We start from the raw sequence: 24,459 nt of genomic DNA, 5'->3' as shown, positions 1-24,459 counted from the left end.
TAAATAGCTGTGGTCCCAGCACCAATCCCTGCGGTACCCCACTGGTCACTGCCTACCATTCAGAAAAAGACCAATTTATTCCTACTCTTTGTTTCTTGTCTGCCAACCAGTTTCCTATCCATCTCAATACACTAGCCCCAATCCCATGCGCTTTAATTTTACATGCTAATCTCAAAAAGGACTTTGTCGAAAGCCTTCTGAAAGACCAAATAAACCACATCCCTCAATCACCAGTCGAGCCCTTGCCCTGCAGCACATTACAACGCACGCCCGCCTTGCCGTTAGTCAGGTATATAGAGCCTTGCCTCTGTAACCCCCCTTGAAAGTGAAGTGGCATTGCCTGCAAAGCTGAAGCGGAGCTCAAGGTACCACGAGTGCTGCGTGGTGCAAGGTAGGCGAACAAACCTTGAAGCCATGAGTGAAGTTCGGGTTGCCAGGTGCATATCGTTTATAGGCGGTTGTGAAGCATGCTGGTCTAATTCGATGCCAGCCTGGCTTTTTGATTCAGTGTGGGGGTGTGATTCTGACAAGCTGCCTTGATAATGAGCATTCATGATATTCTAATGTATTCAGTGCGCGGGAAAAGCGCGCCGCAATTGAGGGCTGGAGTGGAAGATTACAACCTGTTTTTAACCCAATGGGAAACTGGCTTTTTCACTCCCGTGATATTTTCCCCTCCTCCCCATCATTACACCCACCAAGGGTGGGACCAGAAAATCCCAGCCCATATTTTTGCAATGGTAATTAGATCAAACCCATTAATTTCTATCTATGTTAATAATTAATCTATTTTATTGTGAATGCTTCACACATTCAGACATAATACCTTTAGCCTTAACTTTTTTCTGTTTTTTCCTGATGCCACTTTGAAGACCTTTGAAGCTGCAGACAACCACTAGTGGAAAGAATGGATTGGATATTAGAATTTTTAAATTTAGAATCATCTATTTTTTTCATGACTGTTATCCCAGTGGATATGGAACCTTGTAACTCATGGATTTGATGCCAAAATGTTTCGCTGGAGCTTAGAGAAATCTGGTTTCATAGGAGGATTTTCATGCAGCTCTAGATTGTTGTATTCAACATTTATATAATTCCCAACCTTGATAAATTCTTCACCTTGGTAAGTGCAGGTTATTAAAACAATGACTGTTCCAACAGCATCCGCATATGGGATAAGGGAAGGATTTGCTGCATCAACCTGAAAAGCAAACAACAAGAACAGCACATTTGGCTTAACAGGTCTGCACTGATGCACGTGCTCCATGCAAGTATCAACATTGATATCCGAAGGTATTTATTTACAGAAAGGATGATGATAGTTGAAGGAAGTTGGCAGGAAGGGTAATTAAGACAAGGAGGCTGGACTCTTTAAAGAACAGCTAAATGCTTGAATGGGAATACAGTATTCTAGAAGGATGAGACAAATGGGTGAAGGCTTTCTTCATCCAAATTTTGTAATTTGATACTTGAGACCTGAGGCTAACAGGCCCATTCAGCATACAATATAGGGGAGGAATGCTAGTAAACTCAATCTTTTGTTCTTAAAATAGGAAATGTCATGCAAAATGAATATAATATGAAAATCTTTTGCCAATAAACCTATTTTATTCAATGTTGATGAGGTTATAAATGCCTTGTTGGGCATTTTCTCTACAAGTTCTCTCTACATGCTCTTCTCTCTATGAGTAAACATTGGCCATAAGAGTGGTCAGGATCACTGGACAGCAGCACAGAGAATGCAACAATGCAGATAGGCTAGTACCTGAATCTACACAATATCTCCAACCAATTAACAAAGACCTAACACATAGAAAATATTAGGGCGGTGAATTTGGAGAGACCACTTTTAGACCATAGAAATCATACACCTGAAATGCATGGAGAGGAAAACATGAGTGAAGTGATCAGCAAACCTATATTAAAGCAGCTCCAAGGTACATGCAATCCCAATATTCAGGTCTCCCATGTAAAAGCTCAAAGGATGAATCTCCTCTATGACTCAGTCTTGAAGTTACACACTGTATGGGTTAACATAATTATTCCACTGGATTCACCAATATGCATTTAAATACTTGGCAATTTGTAGTTGTGGCAACTATGGAAAAGAGCTGGGCACTGCACTGTTTATGATTGTTTCAGACTTGGAGCCAACTCTCTAGATGCTCTCCATACAGAGCTCACTGAAATTGGGAGGGATCTCCATTGAGAAAGTTTGACATGGGTAAAGGATCCATTAGGTCAGGTCCTATTCAGGAAGAAGATAGAATTCAGCATCTACCAATTAGAAAATATCAGTGGCACAATGGACAGGAAGTTGATTCGTCTCTGCGACAAGATTTCCGTATCTCTCTTTTGCCTTGTTCACCTTCATTGCTTTCCATTTCTCTCCTGGTGTTTGACAAGGTGTTTACTAAAACCCGCTTTCATAGCCATATCTCCTTTCTCAGTGACTGTCTCCGTCTCCGACTTACCCCACGTGAATTTCAACTGAAATTCCACCCCTCATGTTTCGAACCCACCCAGGATTACAGGTATCTCCGGGACATAAAACGTTTCTTGGACTGCTGTTCCCGTCACATCCTGAGATCCACACTCAGTGCCATGTGCCGCCATATGAACACACTCAACCTCTCCCTCCAGCAGCACCGCCGTACCCTTTCTCAAAGCTGCGCGTGCCCCCAGTTTCATTTTATTCTTCATCTCATCCGACGCCTCAACAAGAAACTTTTTCTCTTTCTCTCAAGTGCTAAGGAGCGCAAGCTCCAGCAACTCAGCGACACCAACCCCCATCTAGGACCCTCCACCCCTGCCTGTCCCTCTGTCCCCATCCCATCTTGCAATCCCAGCCCCAGCCGTGTATTCAATATATGCCCTGACCTTACCCTCTCTGACGCTGAACTTTCAGTGCTTAGCAAAGGACTTAGTTTCATACCCTTACGCCCTCATCTCAATGAATTTTGGGCTCGGCACGATGCTGAACTCTTCTTCTGCCATCTTCGTCTCCGTGCTCACTTCTTTGGGCAGGAGTCCTCTCCCCATTCAACGGATCCTTTTACCCGCCTCCAATATTCTCCCTCCACCTGGACCCGTCTCTCTGGATTCTTACTTTCTCTTGATCTTTTCAATGAGAACTGTCGGCGCGACATCAGTCGTCTCAATTTCTCTGCTCCTCTCACCCATTCTAATCTCTCTCTCTCTGAACTTACTGCACTCCGTTCTCTCAGGTCCAACCCTGACATTGTCATCAAACCCGCTGACAAGGGTGGTGCTGTTGTTGTCTGGCGCACTGACCTCTACCTCGCGGAGGCTGAGCGTCAACTCGCAGACACTTCCTCCTATCTCTCCCTGGACCATGACCCCACCACTGAACATCAAGCCATTGTTTCCAGGACTGTCACTGACCTCATCTCCTCAGGGGATCTTCCTCCCACAGCTTCCAACCTGATAGTCGCCCAACCTCGGCCAGCCCGCTTCTATCTCCTACCCAAAATCCACAAACAGAACTGTCCTGGTAGGCTGATCATGTCAGCTTGCTCCTGCCCCATGGAACTCATTTCTCATTATCTTGACTCCCTTCTCTCTCCCCTTGTCCAGTCCCTTCCCACCTACATCCGTGATTCCTCTGACACCTTACGTTACATCAACAATTTCCAGTTCCCTGGCCCCAACCGCTTCCTCTTCACCATGGATGTCCAATCCCTCCACACCTCCATCCCCCACCAGGATGGTCTGAGGGCCCTTAGCTGCTTCCTCGAACAGAGGCCCGAACAATCCCCATCCACCACTACTCTCCTCCGTCTGGCTGAACTTGTTCTCACACTGAACAATTTCTCCTTCAACTCCTCTCACTTCCTCCAAATAAAAGGTGTGGTTATGGGTACCGGCATGGGCCCCAGCTATGCCTGTCTCTTTATGGGGTATGTGGAACATTCCTTGTTCCAGTCCTACTCCGGCCCCCTTCCACAACTCTTTCACTCTTTCTCCAGTACATCGATGATTACTTCGGCGCTGCTTCTTGCTCTTGTCTGGACCTGGAAAAATTTATTAATTTTGCTTCCAATCTCCATCCCTCCATCATTTTCACGTGGTCCATCTCTGATACTTCCCTTTCCTTCCTTGACCTCTCTGTCTCAATTTCTGGTGATAGACTGTCCACCAATATCCATTACAAGCCTACCGACTCCCACAGCTACCTCAACTACAGCTCCTCACACCCCACTTCCTGTAAGGACTCCACCCCATTCTCTCAGTTCCTTCGCCTCCGTCGCATCTGTTCCAATGATGCTACCTTCAAAAACAGTTCCTCTGACATGTCCTCCTTCTTCCTTAACCGAGGTTTTCCACCCACGGTGGTTGACAGGGCCCTCAACCGTGTCCGGCACATCTCCCGCGCATCCACCCTCACACCTTCTGCTCCCTCCCAGAAACATGATAGGGTCCCCCTTGTCCTCACTTATCACCCCACCAGCCTCCGCATTCAAAGGATCATCCTCCGCCATTTCCGCCAACTCCAACATGATGCCACCACCAAACACATCTTCTCTTCACCCACCCTGTCAGCATTTCGTAGGGATCGTTCCCTCCGGGACACCCTGGTCCACTCCTCCATCACCCCCTACTCCTCAACCTCCACCTATGGCACCTCCCCATGCCCACGCAAAAGATGTAACACCTGTCCCTTCACTTCCTCTCTCCTCACTGTCCAAGGGTCCAAACACTCCTTTCAAGTGAAGCAGCATTTCACTTGCATTTCCCCCAACTTAGTCTACTGTATTCGTTGCTCCCAATGCGGTCTCCTCTACATTGGAGAGACCAAACGTAAACTGGGCGACCGCTTTGCAGAACACCTGCGGTCTGTCTGCAAGAATGACCCAAACCTCCCTGTTGCTTGCCATTTTAACACTCCACCCTGCTCTCTTGCCCACATGTCTTTCCTTGGCCTGCTGCATTGTTCCAGTGAAGCCCAACGCAAACTGGAGGAACAGCACCTCATCTTCCGACTAGGCACTTTACAGCCTTCCAGACTGAATATTGAATTCAACAACTTTAGGTCTTGAGCTCCCTCCTCCATCCCCACCCCATTCCTGTTTCGTCCCCCTTCCTTTTGTTTTGTTTTCTTTTCCAATAATTTATATAGATTTTTCTTTTCCCACCTATTTCCATTATTTTTAAATCTTTTATGCTCCCCCACCCCCACTAGAGCTATACCTTGAGTGCCCTACCATCCATTCTTAATTAGCACATTCGTTTAGATAACATCACCAACTTCAACACCTCTGTGTTCTTTTGTTCTTTTGTCTGTGACATCTTTTGATGATCTGCTCCTGTCCTAACACCCACCCCCTCCACTTCTCCCCCCACCCCCCACCCCCCCCCCCCACCTTAAACCAGCTTATATTTCCCTCTCCTAGTAAAGAAAGATCAGTTCTGTTGAAGGGTCATGAGGACTCGAAACGTCAACTCTTTTCTTCTCCGCCGATGCTGCCAGACCTGCTGAGTTTTTCCAGGTAATTCTGTTTTTGTTTTGGATTTCCAGCATCCGCAGTTTTTTATTTTTATATTTTTAAAAGCTGTTCTATGCCTGGTGTGCAAATATCACAAGATTTCCACTAATTCCTCCATCATGCCTATATTCCAAAATTACATATTCCCATTTTCACGAGACCATTCTATTCAGTATTAAAGGGCAATCATGAATTAACAAGCAAGAACATACAAGCAAAGAAATAAAAACAAACGTTTTGCATAAAATAGGAACTGGGAAGATATACACATTCAAAATACTAAATGAGAAATAAATTGGGACCTACAGATGTGACCCATGGTTGAAGGAACAGTAATGAATATTTGGAGTCTCATTAATTGGCTATACTTCACATAATGTACATGCAGATATAATGAAAATTGGTAGCCTTGTGGAATTCAATGTTATAATCAGCATAACCTTAGATAGAAAGAATAGGTGATAGTGATTGCAGTTATATCCAATGAAAGGCTGTTCAGTCAACATGCCTTTAATCTCTCATTCGAACATAATCAGACACTATCCACCCAATGCAAAGGCTCCCAGGAACTCCTTTCTGCCAGGGCATGGAAGAGTTCCTCTCCAATGGGTGCCTCTCGTTCTGGCAACACTTTGGACCCTATAACATGCAATAAAGATTTAGCACTACATGAAAAGTGAAAAATGTGACAATGAAAACAGTTAAGAATTAGAGTTTAAAAGCTGACATTATAATTGTGAAGTGTTCCTTTAACTAAAATGACATTCAATGGTGTAACCTAGCATCCCTTACGATGAACAATGTTATAAAACAATTTTCTTCTGATGTAACTACTGGAAAATAGTCTTGACAAACTAATGATATCAGTCCTATCCATTAATGTATTGAAATAAAAGTCCTCGCCATTGCTGGCAAGAACTTATCACAGCAGACATATAGCCACAGTCCTCCCCGACTCCCCAGCCCCATCACAGCACATTCCAGAAATCCCTGTCATGTGAATCGTGGGTGAAGGTCCAGTTTAAGTGACCTATATCCAACCTTACAGTTGGTTATGTCCTGATTACACCCATTACATTTATAGAGCACCTTTAATGTAGCAAAATGTCCCAAGCCACTTCACAGAAGCATTGTCACACTAAATTCGACATCAATAGCATTAATGTTATTTCTAGGGCTAAAACAATGCTGGTTGAAGGTGACCACCTTCCAGTCATCTACCAATGCCAAGATATGCTACCTCCATGCAACTTGATCCCTCTCTCACCATTTGACATAGGGGAGATCAAAGAAACTCTGCTAATGGTGGCACCATCTTGAGCTGCATTCCGCTTTCTTTACGGGGTTGGTGGAAGCACCTGTAAATTCGTTTTGTAAGTTAACTCTCTGAGTTCTCATTGGAAAAAGGTAAGGATGAAGTAAACCCCAGTGTGCAGTGTCTAAAGCTTTTGTGATTACTGGTGACAGCATTGACTCTGTTGGAGAATTCTCACCACTGAGTCATAAGGCCTGGGTTCAAGACCCACTCCAGAGACATGAGGATATTATCTAGGCTGTTGCTTCAGTACTGACAGAGTGCTGCACTGTTGAAGGTGCAGTCTTTTGGGTGAGACATTAAATTGTGGCCTTTCTGCCTTTACAGTTGTAAATAAAAGATTCCTCTGCACTATTTGAAAAAGAGCAGACGAATTCTTCTAGTGTTCTCTTAAAACAACTAAAACAGATTAGCTGGTCAACATTCACAATGCTGTTTGTGGAACCATGCTGTGTGCAAATTGTCTATCATGTTTCCTTACATTTCATCAGTGATTACATTTCAAAAGTAATTTGTTGCTTGTAAAGTGCTTTGTGAAACTATGGAAGGTGCTACATAAACTCAAGCTCTTTCTTGCCTTTTAAAAGTGAAGATGAGGAGAAATTTGTACTTGGTGCAGGTACCTTTCATCAAGTGGCAATGCATAATCCCCTTACAGACCGAATTGCGGCTTCAAACTGAGGACACACTCTACCATGTTGTGTGACACTACCAAGTGTCCTAAATAGGATAGATCCAAATCTGGCAACTAAAGGCGCTGTGGGCTATTAGAAGCATCAGAATTGTATACAAGCACAATCTATAATCTCAAGGCCCAGCATATCCCTCACTCTACCTATTACCATCAAACAAAGGACCAGTCCTGGATCATTGAGGAGTGCAAGAAAGCCAGGAATGGCACCAGACATACCTAAACATTATGTGTGAGCCTAATGAAGCTACAGCACCAGACTACATGCCAAATAGTGGAAACAGCATGCTATTGACAGACCTAGGTGATCCCACAACCAATGGTCCAGATCAAAGCTCTGCAGTCCTCCCACATGGAGTCATGAATGTTGGCAGACAATTAAAAAAAACTAATGGGAAGAGGAGAATTCACAAATATTCCCATCCTCATATGGAGTCCAGCATATTAGCGCAAAAGGCAAGGCTAAAGCATTGGCAACATTTTCAGCCTAAAGTCCATCTCAGCCTCTTCCGGAGAATTTCAGCATCACAGATAATGCACTGGATACAGCAAAGGCTATGGGCCCTGACAACATCACAGCTGTAATACTGAAGACTTGTGCTCCAGAACTAGTCATTCCCCTAACCAAGCTTTTGCAATACAGCTAGAACACTGGCATCTTCTCAATAATATGGAAAATTGCCCAGGGATGTCCTGTCCACAAAAAGCAGGACAATCCAGTCCAGCCAATTAGAACCCTATCAGTCTACTCTCAGTTATCAGTGAAGTGATGGAAGGGGTCAATGACAATGCTGTCAAACGATGCTTATTCGCCAATAACATACCAGAAATGTTGGGGAACACAGGGTTTAGTGAGCGGGAGAAACTGAAAGAAATCAGTATTAGTAGGGAAATGGCGTTGGAGAAATTGATGGGATTGAAGGCCGATAAATCCCCAGGGCTTGATAATCTACATCCCAGAGTACTTAAGGAAGTGGCCCTAGAAATAATGGATGCATTGGTGTTCATCTTCCGAGATTCTATAGACTCTGCAGCAGTTCTACAGATTAGAGGGTAGATAATGTAACCCCACTATTTAAAAAGGGAAGTAGAGAGAAAACAGGGAATTATGGAGCAGTCAGCCTGATATCAATAGTGGGGAAAATTCTGGAGTCCATTATAAAAGATTTAATAGCTGAGCACTTAGAAAATAGTGGCAGAATCAGACAGAGTCAACATGGATTTACAAAAGGGAAATCATGGTTGACAAATCTACTGGAATTTTTCGAGAATGTAACTAGTAGAGTTGATGAGGGGGAGCCAATGGGTTGGACTTTCAGAAGACTTTCAACAAAGCCCCACATAAGAGATTAGCATGTAGAGTTAAAGCACATGGTATTGGGGGGTAGTGTATTGAGACGGATAGAAAACTGTTTGGCACAAAGGAAACAAAGAGTAGGTCTTTTTCCAAATGGCAGGCAGTGACTAGTGGGATACCACAGGGATCGATGCTGGGACCACAGCTATTCACAATATTTATGAATGATTTAGATGAGGGAACTAAATGCAATATCTCCAAATTTGCAGATGACACAAAGCTGGGTGGGAGGGTGAACTGTGAGGAAGATGCAGAGATGCTTCAGTGTGATTTGGACAAGCTGAATGAACAAGCAAATGCATGGCAGATGCAGTATAATGTGGATAAATTTGAGGTTATCCACTTTGGTAGCAAAAACAGGAAGGCAGATTATTATCTGAATGGCTATAAATTGAGAGAGGGGAATGTACAATGAGACCTGGGTGTCCTCATACACCAGTCGTTGAAGGTAAGCACGCAGGTGCAGCAGGTGGTAAAGAAGGCAAATGGTATGTTGGCCTTCATAGCGAGAGGATTCGAGTACAGGAGCAGGGTTGTCTTGCTGCAATTATACAGGGCCTTGATGAGACCACATCTGGAATATTGTGTGTAGTTTTGGTCTCTTTATCTGAGGAAGGATGTTCTTGCTTTAGAGGGAGTACAGCAAAGGTTTACCAGACTGAATCCTGGGATGGTGGGACTGACATATGAGGAGTGATTGTGTCAGTTAGGATTATATTTGCTGGAGTTCAGACGAATGAGGGAGGATCTCATAGAAACATATAAAATTCTAACAGGACTAGATAGAGTAGATGCAGGAAGGATGTTCCCAGTAGTGGGGGAGTCCAGAACCAGGGGTCACGGTCTGAGGATATGGTGTAGACCATTTAGGATTGAGATGAGGAGAAATTTCTTCACCAAGAGAGTGGTGAGCCAAATTCGCTACCACAACAAGTAGTTGAGGCCAAAACATAGTATGTTTTCAAGAAAGAGTTATATATAGCTCTTGGGGCGAAAGGGATCAAAGGATATGGGGAGAAAGCAGGAGGAGGCTAATGAGTTCGATGATCAGCCATGATCATAATGAAAGGCGGAGCAGGCTCAAAGGGCCAAATGGCCTACTCCTGCTCCTAGTTTCTATGTTTCTATGTTTTTATAAACTGTTCATTATGGTTTCCCCAGGGGCACTCGGCTCCAGACCTCATTACAGCCTTGGTAATGTGCAGACGTGAGGTGAGATGACTGCCCTTGACATCAAGGCAGCATTTTACCGATTGTGGCACAAGAAAGCCTAGTCATATTGAAGTCAATGGAAATTAGATGGAAAACTTTCCATTGCTGAAGTCATACTGAACACAAGGGAAGATGGTTCTGTTTTTGGAGGCCAACCATCTCAGCCATAGCACATTGTTGCTGGGATTTCTCAGGATAGGGTCCTAGGCTCAGCCATCTTCAGCTGCTTCATCAATGATATTCTCTCCATCATAAGGTCAGAAGTGGGGTTGTTTGCTGATGATTGCACAATATTCATTTCAATTTGCAACTCTCTGATAATGAAACAGTCCTTGCCTGCATACAGCAAGACCTGAATTACATTCAAGCTTGGGCTGATAAATGGCAAGTCACAATCATGCCACACAAATGCTAGGTAATGACCATCTCCACGAAGAGAGAATCTAACCATCGCCCCTTACCATCACTGAATACCCCCCTACTCTACCCAACAACATCCTGGGGATCACTAATGACCAGAAGCTTAGCTAGGCCAACCACATAAATACTACGTCTACTAGAACAAGTTAGAACCAGGGAGTTCTGCAACAAGTAACTCACTTCCAAACTCTCCAAAGCCTTTCCACCATCTACAAAGCACAAGTCATAAGTGTGATGGAATATTCTCTACCTGCCTAGATGAGTGCAGCTCCAACAACATTCAAGAACATCAAAACCTTACAGGACAAAGCAGCCCATTTGATTGGCACCCCATTCAACACTTTAGATATGTGTGCCATCCACCACCGCTGAAATGGTTCTGATGACTGGTCATCTACCTAAAATATTGGGTGGGATTTTCCGGCCCTAACACTAGAAGGCATCTTCATGGGAGGGGGCAGGAAAATTTGCAGAGCTGTTAAAAGTCAATGGCTCTCCAAATTTTCCAGGCCCACCCACAGCGATGCCTGCCAGTGGTGGGACCAAAAAATCCCAGCCATCAACTCTGCTTTTTTTCCACAGATGCTGCCAAACTTGCTGAGTCTTTCCAGTATTTTCTGTTTTTTAAACTTTTCATCTGCTTAAATCAACAAATTGTGCATTAATTAATTTTTGAATGCACTTGTATTAAACTCAGAAACTCTAAGTTAAACATCTGAAATATATTCCAAACCCATTATGAGTCCATCTGCTAAATTGGTTGCAAACATTTCTAATAGGGCAATATGCACAATTCAATCCTGGGCACAAAGTGTGTAAAGTTAATTTAAATTCTGAGCATGTACGTTCACATCTCAACTGTAGGCAACAGGTAATGGGCCTTGGAAAGGTAAGTTATACTTCTTTCATTGTTGATTTATTTAATGCTTTTATTCAGAACTCTCAAAATAACCAGTTTACCTGTCAAGGTTGTTTTTCCATCTTCACTGTAAAGTTTGCAAGAGTCAGGCTCAGTGACACACTTTGTTCAGAGCCAATCACCTATGACACAAACTGAATTATATTGCAAGGGTCATGCCTTCCTATCTATGTGAGTTGACGCAGATTCTATCTGTCTGGCATCTCATCTTCAATTCTTTACAGAAGTCACAAAGCAGTTTTTTGATAAGTGAATTATCCTTTAATGCAATACCTTAGTAAAGGGCTATGTCTTGAGAGAGCATGAAGCTTACCTAGATGTAGCAATGGTGGTTCATTGAAAGCATCCTTCATTGTATTACATGGGCACTTACTCGCACTGAAGTAGCAGAAAGGATTTATAAATGCTAGGCCATTCAAAAGCAGCACCAAAATGATATAGCTGATATAAGATCAGTTAAATGCAACCTAAATGGGAGGGAGGTGAGAAGCCTGATAATTTAAGTTTTGTCGGTGTTAAACTTCAAAATAATGAGGGGTGAGGTGGTAGCTGAAAATGGTCTGGAGAGAAATATGAATAAAAATAAGAAAAGTGAAAAGTAAACCAAGTATCAGGAAACTAGTAAACAAGGCACTGTTAAGCCTATGTCAAATGCCTGTAAACTTATGAGGAAGATGGATATTTTTACTTTTAAAAACAGCAGCAAGGAATATGGAAAATCTGCCTTGGTAAGGTGGACTCGTGGGGTGGGGGAGGGGGTGGGTGGGGAGGGTGGCGGTCAGCTTACCTACATCCATGTTTTCTGTACAGACAGGAACTGACTCATGCCTTGGTTTGTTTCTGGGAAATCATTAAAATGTAAAGCACCTTTTGGGGACATTCTATCAAAGAGACATCAGAATGCAATAGATTGCTTGTGGAGCTAACAGCTACTATTGTCTACATGTTTACAGAAACTGATACAATAGTCACCCAGACTTTGTGTCTACAGTTTGAAACCCCACATAGATGGGTATGAAGGAAACCACTTTATCATAAGAAGGTGCAAATTGTCAACATCTGTCCCCCTTTGTGTGAACAATGGAAACATCGACACTGTGGTCACATTACAGAAACTGACTCACGATAGGAAATACCTTAAAAATTCACAAGGACAGCCCACAGCAGTCATGTGGGATATGAGGATTACAGACGGAATCTATCTTGCTTAGCAAAAGGAAGAGCCCTGCCTAAAAATTCCACTACAGGCAGGCAAGTTGGTCCAATTCATTTTACCTGCAGATTATATTTTTCACTACAGGAGCTCAACCACATCTTCGACTGGAAAAGCCAGAAACCTGCTGTTGCTTGGAGTAAACCATTGTGAGTTCATCATCAGAAACCTCCAACTTACATTTTTCTTCAGTGAACTAAAAGAGAATTCTCAGACCTGCAACATTTTCAATGACCAACTTGAAAATCTGAAGTAATAGGAAATTATCCGACTCTTCTAAAAATATTGGTGTATGCTATTTCCTTTTTTTTGTAATCACCTTTCCTTTTGTATGTGTATATTTTGTGTGAATGAGAAATCAGTGGTCAGGATTTTCCTTGCCCATCGGCATTGGATGTGTTTGGTGACATGAGCAGACAATATGGCGTGATTGGTTTCACGACGGCGTGAAACCGGTTTGCGATCATCCACTCAGCCCACTGAGGGTTTCCTACCATCGGACGTCAGGAACTTCATTATAATACATCTGTATATCATTATTAGACCAGCCAGCCAGAATCGTCCCCCCGCTTGCCGCTGGATAGTCCGCTTACGTCGGTGGGAAAACACACCGATGTGTTTCACTGCAGCACATAAGTGACGTGCACCTGGTGGGCTGCACTACGCTCGGGACTTCCAGGTTTGTTTACCTACCTTGCTTTGGCCAATACTTGCAGTCATCAGCTCCAGGCTTCACAGACATCACCACATCAATTTTAAGGGGGTAAATGGCAGGTCTCCTACCAGATCAGCCATATGTGGGTGGCTTTTCAATGGCTGCAGGGCTAAGTGTACATGTGAGGGTATGTGTATGAGAATGGGGGGTGATGTCCCTTGAGCTGACAGTGAGTGAATGCCACTGAATGTGTGATGGGACTTGAGTGTGAGTTTAGATTGATGAGATGGTTGCCATTCCCTGGCTGCATGGATGAGATCATTCATCCTTTATCTGCATTGAATGGCCAATCTCTTCTGTGCGGCATTGGCACTGATCACCACTGCCACTGCCTCCCAAGTCTGGTTGGTCACACTGCTGCCCATCCTGCGACCAGAGGACATCGCAGCAGGGCTCCAGGGAGTCCAAAAGGTGTCCCAGTATTGCGTCACTAAACCTGGGGCTGCAGCCTTTTTGTGTTTTGTGGACATCTTCCCTGCAGTAGTCCTGGGCTGGAAGCACTGAGATGTGTGCACACGTCGGGATTTTAAGTATAGCGCCCAGCGTGATGAAACAGCGGGGTGATGGCATGGCAAGCCCACCATGGAAATGATGTGTTTCCCACGAACGTATAAGCAATGCAATGAGCTTGGAATGATACAGTATGAAAACTGCCATTGTGGCCAACGGGTAAAATATTGTCTTATCTTCCCGTTACCACACTTAGTACATATCTGGTACGACTCCACCCAGTGTTATTGTGTTTACATTTTGGGTGTTGAGAAAAATAAAAGCTTATTCTTTGTTCTAATTTAAACCTACAAGAAAGCCTGTCTTATGTCCATTCTTGAGGGTCATAGCACTAGAGGGGGTAAAACACCTCTTCTCTAAAATAGATCTTGTTGCGAACTGTCGAGAGGTGGGATGAGCAGGAAATTATCCCACATCGCTCCCATGTCCATAACAGAATTTTAAGTACTAAAACAATAAAATGAATTACAATCTTCTGTGGGAAGTACAGAAAACCTAGTAAAGCAGAAAGGTAATAAAGTGCTGATGAAATACATTAAAGCTGAGCTGCAGTTCAGTGCTGTTCTGAATTAGCTGGATTCAATAAAGGAAAAACTAGAATTTCTGTCATGCCTTATGATTCACTCAAAAAATCTTAAAATGCTTTTTGTGCAATGAATTGCTTTTCAAAGCAGTGAGTTTTTAATGCAGGCAAGCATGACAGCCATTTCACATACAGTACCATCCCACAATTAAGTGGTATGATTCTCGTGGAGCAAGATTTTTTGTAAACAGCTTTAGCAAATAGAGCAAATCTTCCCAGATGAATGGCCACTTCATCTGTTCCTGGTGGCAATGATTGTGGGAGAAATGTTGGCCAAGACACAGAAATTCCTGTTTTTCTACAAACAATATCAGGAGACCTTTAAGAGCCACTACCTGCAGTTCAATCAACACCTTAAACTGAACATTTTTTTCTTTTTTCCCATTGCTGTATTTGCATTACCATAGACCAAATCTAACAATCATCCTGACCCAGTTGAATTTCTGGCTAAAGGACACATAGGTTTCCCACTACGCCTTGTGTCAATCCAGAAAACAGAAAATATCACAAAACTAATACAGACTAAGGCTGAGGCTTTCCTGCCCCGCCAACAGCGGTCATCTTTGTGAGTGGGATAGGAAAATTTGGAGAATCTGTCCCGCCCATGATGATGCCCGCCACTGGAGGGGCCAGAAAGTCCCACCCTAAATCACTGTTTGAGTTTATATAGGCTAAATTATTGTTTAGATTTAGTTACAAATAAAATGACACACAGAAGTAAAAAGACATAGGCTACATACAAAGCAGCATACTATTTAAATGAAAAGTCAATCAAAATTAAAATCAGGAAGGGTGCAAAATGGGCAGCCAATCCAGTACTGTATATTTTCAACCACAGTAAACTTTCACCCCAATTGTCTTTGCAAGAGCTAAATGTCAGCTGCCAGAGCACAAGGATGTTTACCCTATGGGTCCTGTTTAATGTAAAGATATATCTTATGAAGCAAAGGAATGCTAATTGTCATCATTGGTAGAGAGTGAGATTTTAACTTTGTAATATATATTTTCATTGTATTTGTGTCACCTATATATCTGGCAAAATATTACATCCATTACCTTTGTAATCATCCTGGTCCCTTCAATAAAGCTTTTTTTATGCTAACAAACCCCTCATCAAAACAAATTTCCCCATATTATAGACTGTCTTTTCATTTTGTACTGAGTAATAGTACCACACTAGTTAGGAGCAGACTAAGAAGGACTATAAGGAATACAAAGACAGGTTTACAATATGAGAAGACAAGGACAGAATCCATTTGGATCCTATATAAATACCTTCCTACAGTCTTTCCCATTTCAAAAGTATCCACATATACAGAGATAAAAACAAAAAAACTGCGGATGCTGGAAATCCAAAACAAAAACAGAATTACCTGGAAAAACTCAGCAGGTCTGGCAGCATCGGCGGAGAAGAAAAGAGTTGACGTTTCGAGTCCTCATGACCCTTCGACAGAACTTGAGTTCGAGTCCAAGAAAGAGTTGAAATATAATTTGGTTTAAGGTGTGTGTGTGGGGGGCGGAGAGATAGAGAGACAGAGAGGTGGAGGGGGGGGGAGTGTGGTTGTAGGGACAAACAAGCAGTGATAGAAGCAGATCATCAAAAGATGTCAACGACAATAGTACAATAGAACACATAGGTGTTAAAGTTAAAGTTGGTGATATTATCTAAACGAATGTGCTAATTAAGAATGGACGGTAGGGCACTCAAGGTATAGCTCTAGTGGGGTTTTTTTTTAAATTTTTTTTATAATGGAAATAGGTGGGAAAAGGAAAATCTTTATAATTTATTGGAAAAAAAAGGGAAGGGGGAAACAGAAAGGGGGTGGGGATGGAGGAGGGAGCTCACGACCTAAAGTTGTTGAATTCAATATTCAGTCCGGATGGCTGTAAAGTGCCCAGTCAGAAGATGAGGTGCTGTTCCTCCAGTTTGCGTTGGGCTTCACTGGAACAATGCAGCAAGCCAAGGACAGACATGTGGGCAAGAGAGCAGGGTGGAGTGTTAAAATGGCAAGCGACAGGGAGGTTTGGGTCATTCTTGCGGACAGACCGCGAGACTGGAATTTTAACTTGAAGGTTGACCAACTTTTAACTTTTAAAAGTTATTGAACTGGGTGCTGGGAAAAGACTTTTAGCTAACACAAATTCTCAGTTAGTTCAAATTATTACCCAAACTTTGGCCATAAAAACTCTAAGCTATAGACTGTAAACTGATGAAAACTGTAAAACTTCTAAACCAATTTATTTTCTGCTGTGTCCTTGGATGTTTCAGTGGGCAGCTCTCAGTATGGACCCACATCTCCATACTGTGGACAACAATCTACCATTACATTTTAATAGTACAGTAAAAGCACGTGTCCCATGAATTTACTGATTCGGATTCTGGCTACAGAATGTTAAATTTAGACTTGGCCCTAACTGCTCATGCCTCCCCTGCAACCCCCCCACCCCCCAGCCCCACCCACCCCTTGCCCCAAAACCCCCATCCAGGCTGTTTTGACTTTGGATTTCTGCATCGTCATCAAAACTGTTATTGCCCCAGCTGGGCTGAGCCGCCCTCTCCTATAAATCCAAAAAATGCAATATTTTGTTAGTTTTACCTGTGGGCATTGGGAAAATGGTACAAATTGTAAACTCTGGATGTATTTTGCATAACAAAAGAACAGTTTGTGCCAAACAGCCAGCAACAGGTTATGAGCAAAGAATTTTTAGAAGTGAATGACAGCTTGCCTTTAGAATCGTGAAACAACCTGTTGTGAGGGTAAAGGACATCATAGAGAGCTTGCAGGATAAAAAGAGTGAGCCAGAAGTTGTTGTACCCATTGGTACCAACATGGAGTGGATAGGTATTAAGGTCCTGCCATCACTTTCAGGAGCTGGCGAAGAAGCTAAAATGTGGGATCTCAAAAGTAGTAATCTCTGGGGCAGTCCCAATGACACATGCTAGTGAGAGCAGAAATAGGAAGATAGGGAGGGTTAATACATTGCTTGAAGCATGGTGCAGAAGGGAGGGCAATGTTTTGAGACATTGGGGCCAGTCCTACAGCACAATGCACCTATTCAAAAGGGGTGGGTTACAACTAAATAGGACTAGGATCAATGACCTTGTGGGGAAGGTCACTAAATATGTTTGAGGAGGATTTAAGCTAAATTGGAAGGTGGGTGGACACCAGAAAATAGAAGAAAAAAATGAGGAATTAGGAGCATAAAGGAGTGAGTGTTGGATAGTACTGGATAAAGAAGTACAACTACAAGAACAAGAGAAGATAGTGCAATGTTAGATAGGAGCAGAATAAAGAAGACTACAAGGAATACAAAGACAGGTTTACAATGCATATATGTAAATGCACAAGGTACGATAAATAAATCAATGAGCTACAAGCATAAATAGCTGTGTGGGAACATGGGCCTGAATTTTTCGGTCGTCGACAGACCTGGGAGCAGACTGGAAAAGGACCACCTGCTGCGATCGGCCTCTGACCACGTTTCCATGCTCACTGGCCAATTAATGGCCAACCAGTGTGAAATACGCGCTGAGATGTTCAGCGATGCCAGTGTGGGGGCGGGAGGAGGGTGGGCGCCGAGGTAACCGAGGGTGTGGGTGAGCACTTTGAGAGGGTTCCCTGAAGGCAGACAGCTGCCCCAGGGAGCTGCAAACCTCCACAGACTACAGGACACGACAAAAATGCTGCAAAATATATCCATGCAGCACAATCAAGCACCTGAAAGCTTGCCTCGTAAAAACAACAGTCCCTAGACATCTCTTCTTATTTTATTTCCCCAGGTAGATTTTGTCCCACCTGGATTGAGGATTGAGCAAAAATGTGAATGCCGCCTGGGAGAAAGGTCCATCCACCAACCGTAAATGCGGAAGGGCCACGTAAAATCGTTGTTTATTGCATCATTAATGAGCTTAATTGCCCACTTAATTGTCAGCAGACGCACTTCCGACTTCCGTATGTGCCCGCCAGGTGAAATATCACACGAGTGCTCAATGATGTCAGGATGCTCGCCCAACAAAATTTTGTGCTATTTCACACCCATTTGGGATGGACACACACCCGCCTGTGGGAAGTAAAATTCTGGCCCTGATGTCGTGACAATATTGGAAACATGGTTTAAAAATGATGAAAACTGGGTGCTTCATATTCATGGGTACGAGGGCCCAGATTTTCCCTCCCAGGTCAGCTGCTCAGATACGGGAAAATTCCCAGCTCTGCAAACCTGACCTTTAAAAATGACCAGCAGAATTCTGGTTTTCGATCCAGGGTGCGGGCTGGATTAGGAACAGAGGGACATAGGAGTAGGAGTAGGCCATTTGGTCCATTGAATCTGCTCCACTATTCAATTAGATCATATCATGCTGATCATCTACCCCTCAACACCGCTTCTCTGCAGTATCGCCCTTGATGCCACTGGTATCCAGGAATCTATTGATTTCTGTCATGACCTGCTCAACGATTGAGCTTCCAGAACCCTCTGGGATACAGAATTCCAAAGATTCACCACCCTCTGAGTGAAGAAATTCCTCCTCATCGCTGTCTTAAATAGCCTATCCCTTATTCTGAGACTGTGTCCTCTGGTTCTAGACTCACTAGCCAGGAAAAACATCCTATCTACATCTAATCTGTCATGCCCTGTAAACGTTTTGTAAGTTTCAATGGGATCACCTCTCATTCTTTGAAACTCTAGAAAATACAGGCCTAGTTTCCTCAATGTCTCCTTATAAGACAATCCTACCATCTCAGGGATCAGTCTGGTGAATCTCTGTTGCACTCCCTCTATAGCAAGTATATCCTTCACCAGATAAGGAGATCAAAGCTGTATAAATAATCCCGGTGCATTCTCACCAAGGCTCTATACAACTGCAGCAAGACATCTTTACTCCTGTGCTCAAATCCCCTTGCAATGAAGGCCAACATGGCACTGGCCTTCTGAATTACTTGCTGCACATGTGTGCTAGCATTTAGTGACTCATGAACAAGGACACCCAGGTCCCTTTGGACATCAACACTTCCCAACCTCTTACCAATGAAGAAATACTCTGCCTTTCTGTTTTTTCTAACAAAGTAGAGAACTTCACACTTTTTCACATTATATTCCATCTGCCATGTTCTTGCCTATTCACTTAGTCTGTCCAACCTCCTTGAAGACTCAAAGTCAGGTCCGTCATCACTAGATTGAGTGCAGAGGCTGTTGGGTGCAGGACTGGACTGGTGGAAGGCCTGCCTCTGTGCTCCAGTACTTTGCTGAATTAAATAAACAAGCTTAAAACAAAAACAGCCCTCTAGTTTTCACCCCTCACCACCTCACCCCCCAACTCACTCCACATGCCCCATCCATCCCAACCTATGCTAGCTCATGTCCCCCACCACACCCATGGCCCTTCATGCCCCCTATGCCAACGCATGCCCCTCTTCCTACTCAAATGACCCCTGATACACCCCATGCCCCACATCCCGATGGTCCTTTATAGCCACTATGTGAACTTAGTGCCAATCTGTGATTCCCTACCACCCTTTGAAATACCCTCTCCATGCCGACTCACTTAGTATTCTTTACAGACAGCTTTGACAGTTCCATTGAGTTTATGCATTTTTACTCACAATCATGTTTACTTTTAACAATCTCAGCATGTGCCTTACCTATTCCAATAGGTGCTTTACCACTACCAAAGGTGTTCCAAGGCCAGAAGAAAAGGGGTACCTTACTTTTCCAAATAAATCCACCAAGTTTGGACCAACTCTTACATGATCTAATCTGCACAGTCTGGGTTTCACACTCTTAGCCTGCCAAAATCGTTCTTCAGTGGAGGCAGCTGGTGATTTAAATGACCAGCTGCCTCCGTAAATCATACTTGCATGAACCCTAATCTGACTCCAGTCCCGCCCCTGTAAAAATAAGATGCACCGTGTTTGGGGCCGGTACTTAGAGTTTCCAGGCTCATCAGCCATTTTCGCCATGATGAAGCCTCTCCTTTATGGCAAAAACTAGGGCAAAAGTGCTCATTAAATACCTTCTTCTTAAGTTCTCCACCGGAAGTCAGGTTCTTGATGATTATTCACCAATACATTGAAAAGTGCCAGAACTTTTTACTCTGGGTAGAGCAAGGAGGCAGGCCCTGAGTTGACATCAGCTGGAACGGAGATCGAATGCTGCGCTGTTGTCATTAATCTGATCCACACATTAGTCATCGAGCCATCTGAACTAACCATTCAATCCCCACCATCCCCACCACCCACCGCAGAAAAGACGGTGAAGGAATAAAGGGAGGTGTGGTGGCAGTGCTGAATAGGGAGGACACTGTAGTGTTAGAAAGAGAGGGTGTCTTTGAGGAGGCAAGGACAGAATCCATTTGATTAGAGTTGAGAAGCAAAAATGATGTGTTCACACTACTGGGTGCATTTAATAGGTCTCCAAATAATGAGAGGGAGAGATAGAGGAGCCAAACTGCAGAGAAATCACAGAGATGTTCAAGAACTATAGAGTGGTGATACTCGAGCATTAATTTCCCAAATATCAGGTAATATTAGAGTAAAAGGAAAAGAGGGGAAGGAATTTCTGAAATGTGTTCAGGAGGCTTCTTTGATCAGTTAGCTCTTGGTCCAAATAAGATGGAGACATTGTAGATTTGGTGCTGGGGAATGAGGTGGGCCAAGTGGACCAAGTGTCTGTTCGCAAATGCTTGGATAAGAGTGATCACCATATCATAAGGTTTAGATTAGTAATGGAGAGAGCAAGAAACAATCTTAAGTAAAACTTTTGAATTGGAAGAAGCCTAACTTTAATACAATGAGAGGGGATCTAGCCAGGGTAAATGGAACCAAAATTTGACAGGAAAAATTATGATGGAACAATGGGTGATCTTTAAGGATGAGATGCTTCAGGTACAGGCTAGGTGCACCCCAACAAAGGAATAGGCAGGTGAAACAAAGCCAGAGCTCCTTGGATGATGAGGGAGATAGAAATTAAGAAGGAGAAAAGAGTGTATGTTGCATATCAGGTGAATTATTCAAGTGAGAACCAGGCCAACTGCAATTAGTTGAGAGGGGAAGTGAAGAAGAAAATAAGGCTGGCAAAGAGAGAATATGAGAATAGAATGATAACTAACATAAGAGGTGTGACGAACTCCAATACTTACCTTAATCGGCAGTTGGAGATCAGGTTTCGGAGGCCAAAGGCTACAGGTCCCAGTGGGCCTTGGGCCTCCTGCGCATGCCCCAGCTGGACAATGGCTGCACATGTGCAGCTTGTTTCTTTGACGTCCTCAGGCTGGGAACCGGCCCTGTGCACTTGAGCAGAAGAAAAGAAAAAAAAGTAAAACAGCACAAAAAGCAGGTCCGGTGACCAGGAACCGAAGAGGGAACGTGTCCCAAGGAACAGAATGGGGAAGGGGGAGGGGAGAATGTCCAAAACCAGAGAGTGGGACAGAAAGAGGTCCCAGAACAAGGTCCCAAGCAAGGACAAAGTTAGGGATCAGCGATAGATCCCACTAAAGCAAGATAAATGACAAGAGCATAGGTAAAAGGCTCCAGGTTAAAGAAAGAGCTGTGGGGAGCAGACTGGAAGCAAAGCAGGCTTGAGAGAAGCCCTGAACATCCGTGAAAGCAGCTGTAGGTTGGTGACTCTTTACTGTGAGCCTTTTAGAACAGCGGTGTACTGCTTGGCATAGCCAAAGATCTGAATGTGTACTTAGAAGATGAAGCTTGAGTGTCTATGGGATCCAGAGGAAAAGAATCTTGGAAGATGAGATAGAAACCCTGGAGATGGATATTTGTTGAAGCTGGCGTGTGGGAGTGACATTTGAAGAGAATTTCCTGGTGATCTTTTTAAAGGTGAAGATTGGAAAGCCTCGTGAGAAAAGAAATTCAGTGAGACTGGTTACCTCATGGTGTGACAAGTGTATGTGTGGGTTCTAGAGAAATCCATAGTTTGCTTTGGTCACATCTGTTGTTTACTTTGGAGTGTGGTGTGTCTGACCACAGTTCAGCAGTTGGTTCACATGAACCACATAGTTACCCTGGATATTAGAGTTTAAGATAGATATGGTAATTTGTTTTATCTTTCTGAATTTGTATGTGTCTGTAAAGATGGGGTGAAGAAATAGTGAATATTTGAATCATTTTCTTGTGGCTGTATTGAGATCTTTCCATCCTTTTTGTCTGGTATAAGGTAGTTCATTCTTTTTCTTCAAGTTTTTTGTGTGTATGTTAAAAGTTCATCGACAGACTCCTGTGAATTTGTACAGTAACTTACCTCCATGGTTTCTAAAAAAAATAATAAAAGTTAGGATCTATCAAGTCAGGTTTCACTCTGGGATCTGTCTTGTCCAGTATTGGTATCAGCTGGGATCGTAACAAAGGTAATCCAAAAATCTTCCAACAGCATGTAGACAGTAGGCGGGTCGTAAGAGGTGAGTGAGGCCTATTAGGGACAAAGAAAGTGATATATGCTTAGCGGTGCAGGGCACGGATAGAATATTTAAATTAGTTTTTTGTAGCAGTGTTTACTAAGGAAGACAATTCTGACAAAATATTGGTGGAAGCTGAGATGGGTAAGGTGAAAATTGATAGACAGGATGCATTGGAAAGGCTGACTATGCTTAGAGTGGATAAGTTGCATGGATTGGATGGCTTGCACCCCAGGTTGCTAAAGGAAGTGAGGGTGAAGATACCAGGAGGGCTTTTCATATCCTCCCAATATTCCCTAGATATTAGTGAGGTGCCAGAGGATTGGGGAGTGACAAACATGGCACTCTTATTTGAGAAACGGTGTAAGGACATTCCTCGTAACTACATTCTAGTCAGTTTAATTTCAGTGGTGAGGTTTTTGAAGCAATAATCAGGGAAATAAAATTAACAGACACTTGGAGAAGTCAGAGTTAACTAAGCAGAGCCAACACAGATTTCTAAAAGGCAGATTTTGTTTGACTAAATGAATTTTTGGATGAAGTAACTGAGAATTTTCATGAAAGGAATGCAGTAGATGATGTCTACATGGATTTTAAGTAAGCATTTGACAAAATACGACATTAAAGGCTCATGGGAAAGAATGGGCACAAATTGGCTTAAGGACAGCAAACAATGAGTCATGGTAAATGGTTGTCTTTCAGATGGATGGTGACAGTGGTGTTTCCTAAGGTGCTAAGATCACTAATGATACCAAATCTGGAGGTATGGCAAACAATGATACTAATCAACTGCAACAGGACATAGATAGGCTAACAGAATAGTCAGACACGTGGCAGATGAATTGCAATACAGAAATGTAAGGTGATGCAGTTTGGCAGAAGGAGTCGAAAGAGGCAATATGAACTTAATGACACAGTTCTGAAGTGTTTACTGGGCCAGAGGGACCTGACTGTTCATGTACAGGCATATTTGATGATGGCAGGAGGTATTGAGGGAGTTAGCAAAGCATATGGGATCTTGCGTTTCATAAATAGGGGTATTGAATCCAGAAACAGAGAAGTTACACTGGACCTTTATAAAGCTCTGATTCGGCCACAACTAGATTATTGTATCCAGTTCTGGTCACGACACTTTAGGGAGGATGTGAAGGCCCCTGAGAGGGTGCAGAGGCAATTTACCAGAATGGTTCTAGGAATGAAGTTAAAAAGTAAGATTTCAAAAGTAGTAATCTCTAGACAACTCCTTAGAACAAAGGAAGTTGAGGGAGATTTGGGAAGGGTGTACAAGAATATGACAGATTTAGATAAAGTAGAGAAAAAAGGTTGTTCCCTTTATCTGATGGCACAAGGACCAGGGGCACAAATTTAAGGTTTAGGGCAAGGGATGCAGGAGGGAATGTGAGAAAGAACTTCTTTACATAGTGACTGGATCTTGTTGCCCACAAGGGCGGTGGACGCAGAGAAGTAAATGAGTTCAAAAGGAAATTGGAAAGGCAGTTGAGGGAAATCACCTCCGTCGCATCTGTTCTGATGAAGCCACTTTCAAAAACAGTTCCTCTGACATGTCATCCTTCTTCCTTAACCGAGGTTTTCCACCCACAGTTGTTGAC

General features: G+C 43.2%; 1 pseudogene; it reads right to left on the bottom strand.

The window, feature by feature from the left end:
- Positions 1-834: 834 nt before the first annotated feature.
- Positions 835-24,459, bottom strand: part of LOC121282458 — a 323,736-nt pseudogene continuing 300,111 nt past the window's right edge.

This window comes from Carcharodon carcharias, chromosome 9, assembly GCF_017639515.1.
Source record: "Carcharodon carcharias isolate sCarCar2 chromosome 9, sCarCar2.pri, whole genome shotgun sequence".
NCBI classification, from domain to species: domain Eukaryota; kingdom Metazoa; phylum Chordata; class Chondrichthyes; order Lamniformes; family Lamnidae; genus Carcharodon; species Carcharodon carcharias.
This window is presented reverse-complemented; position numbering and strand designations above follow the sequence as displayed.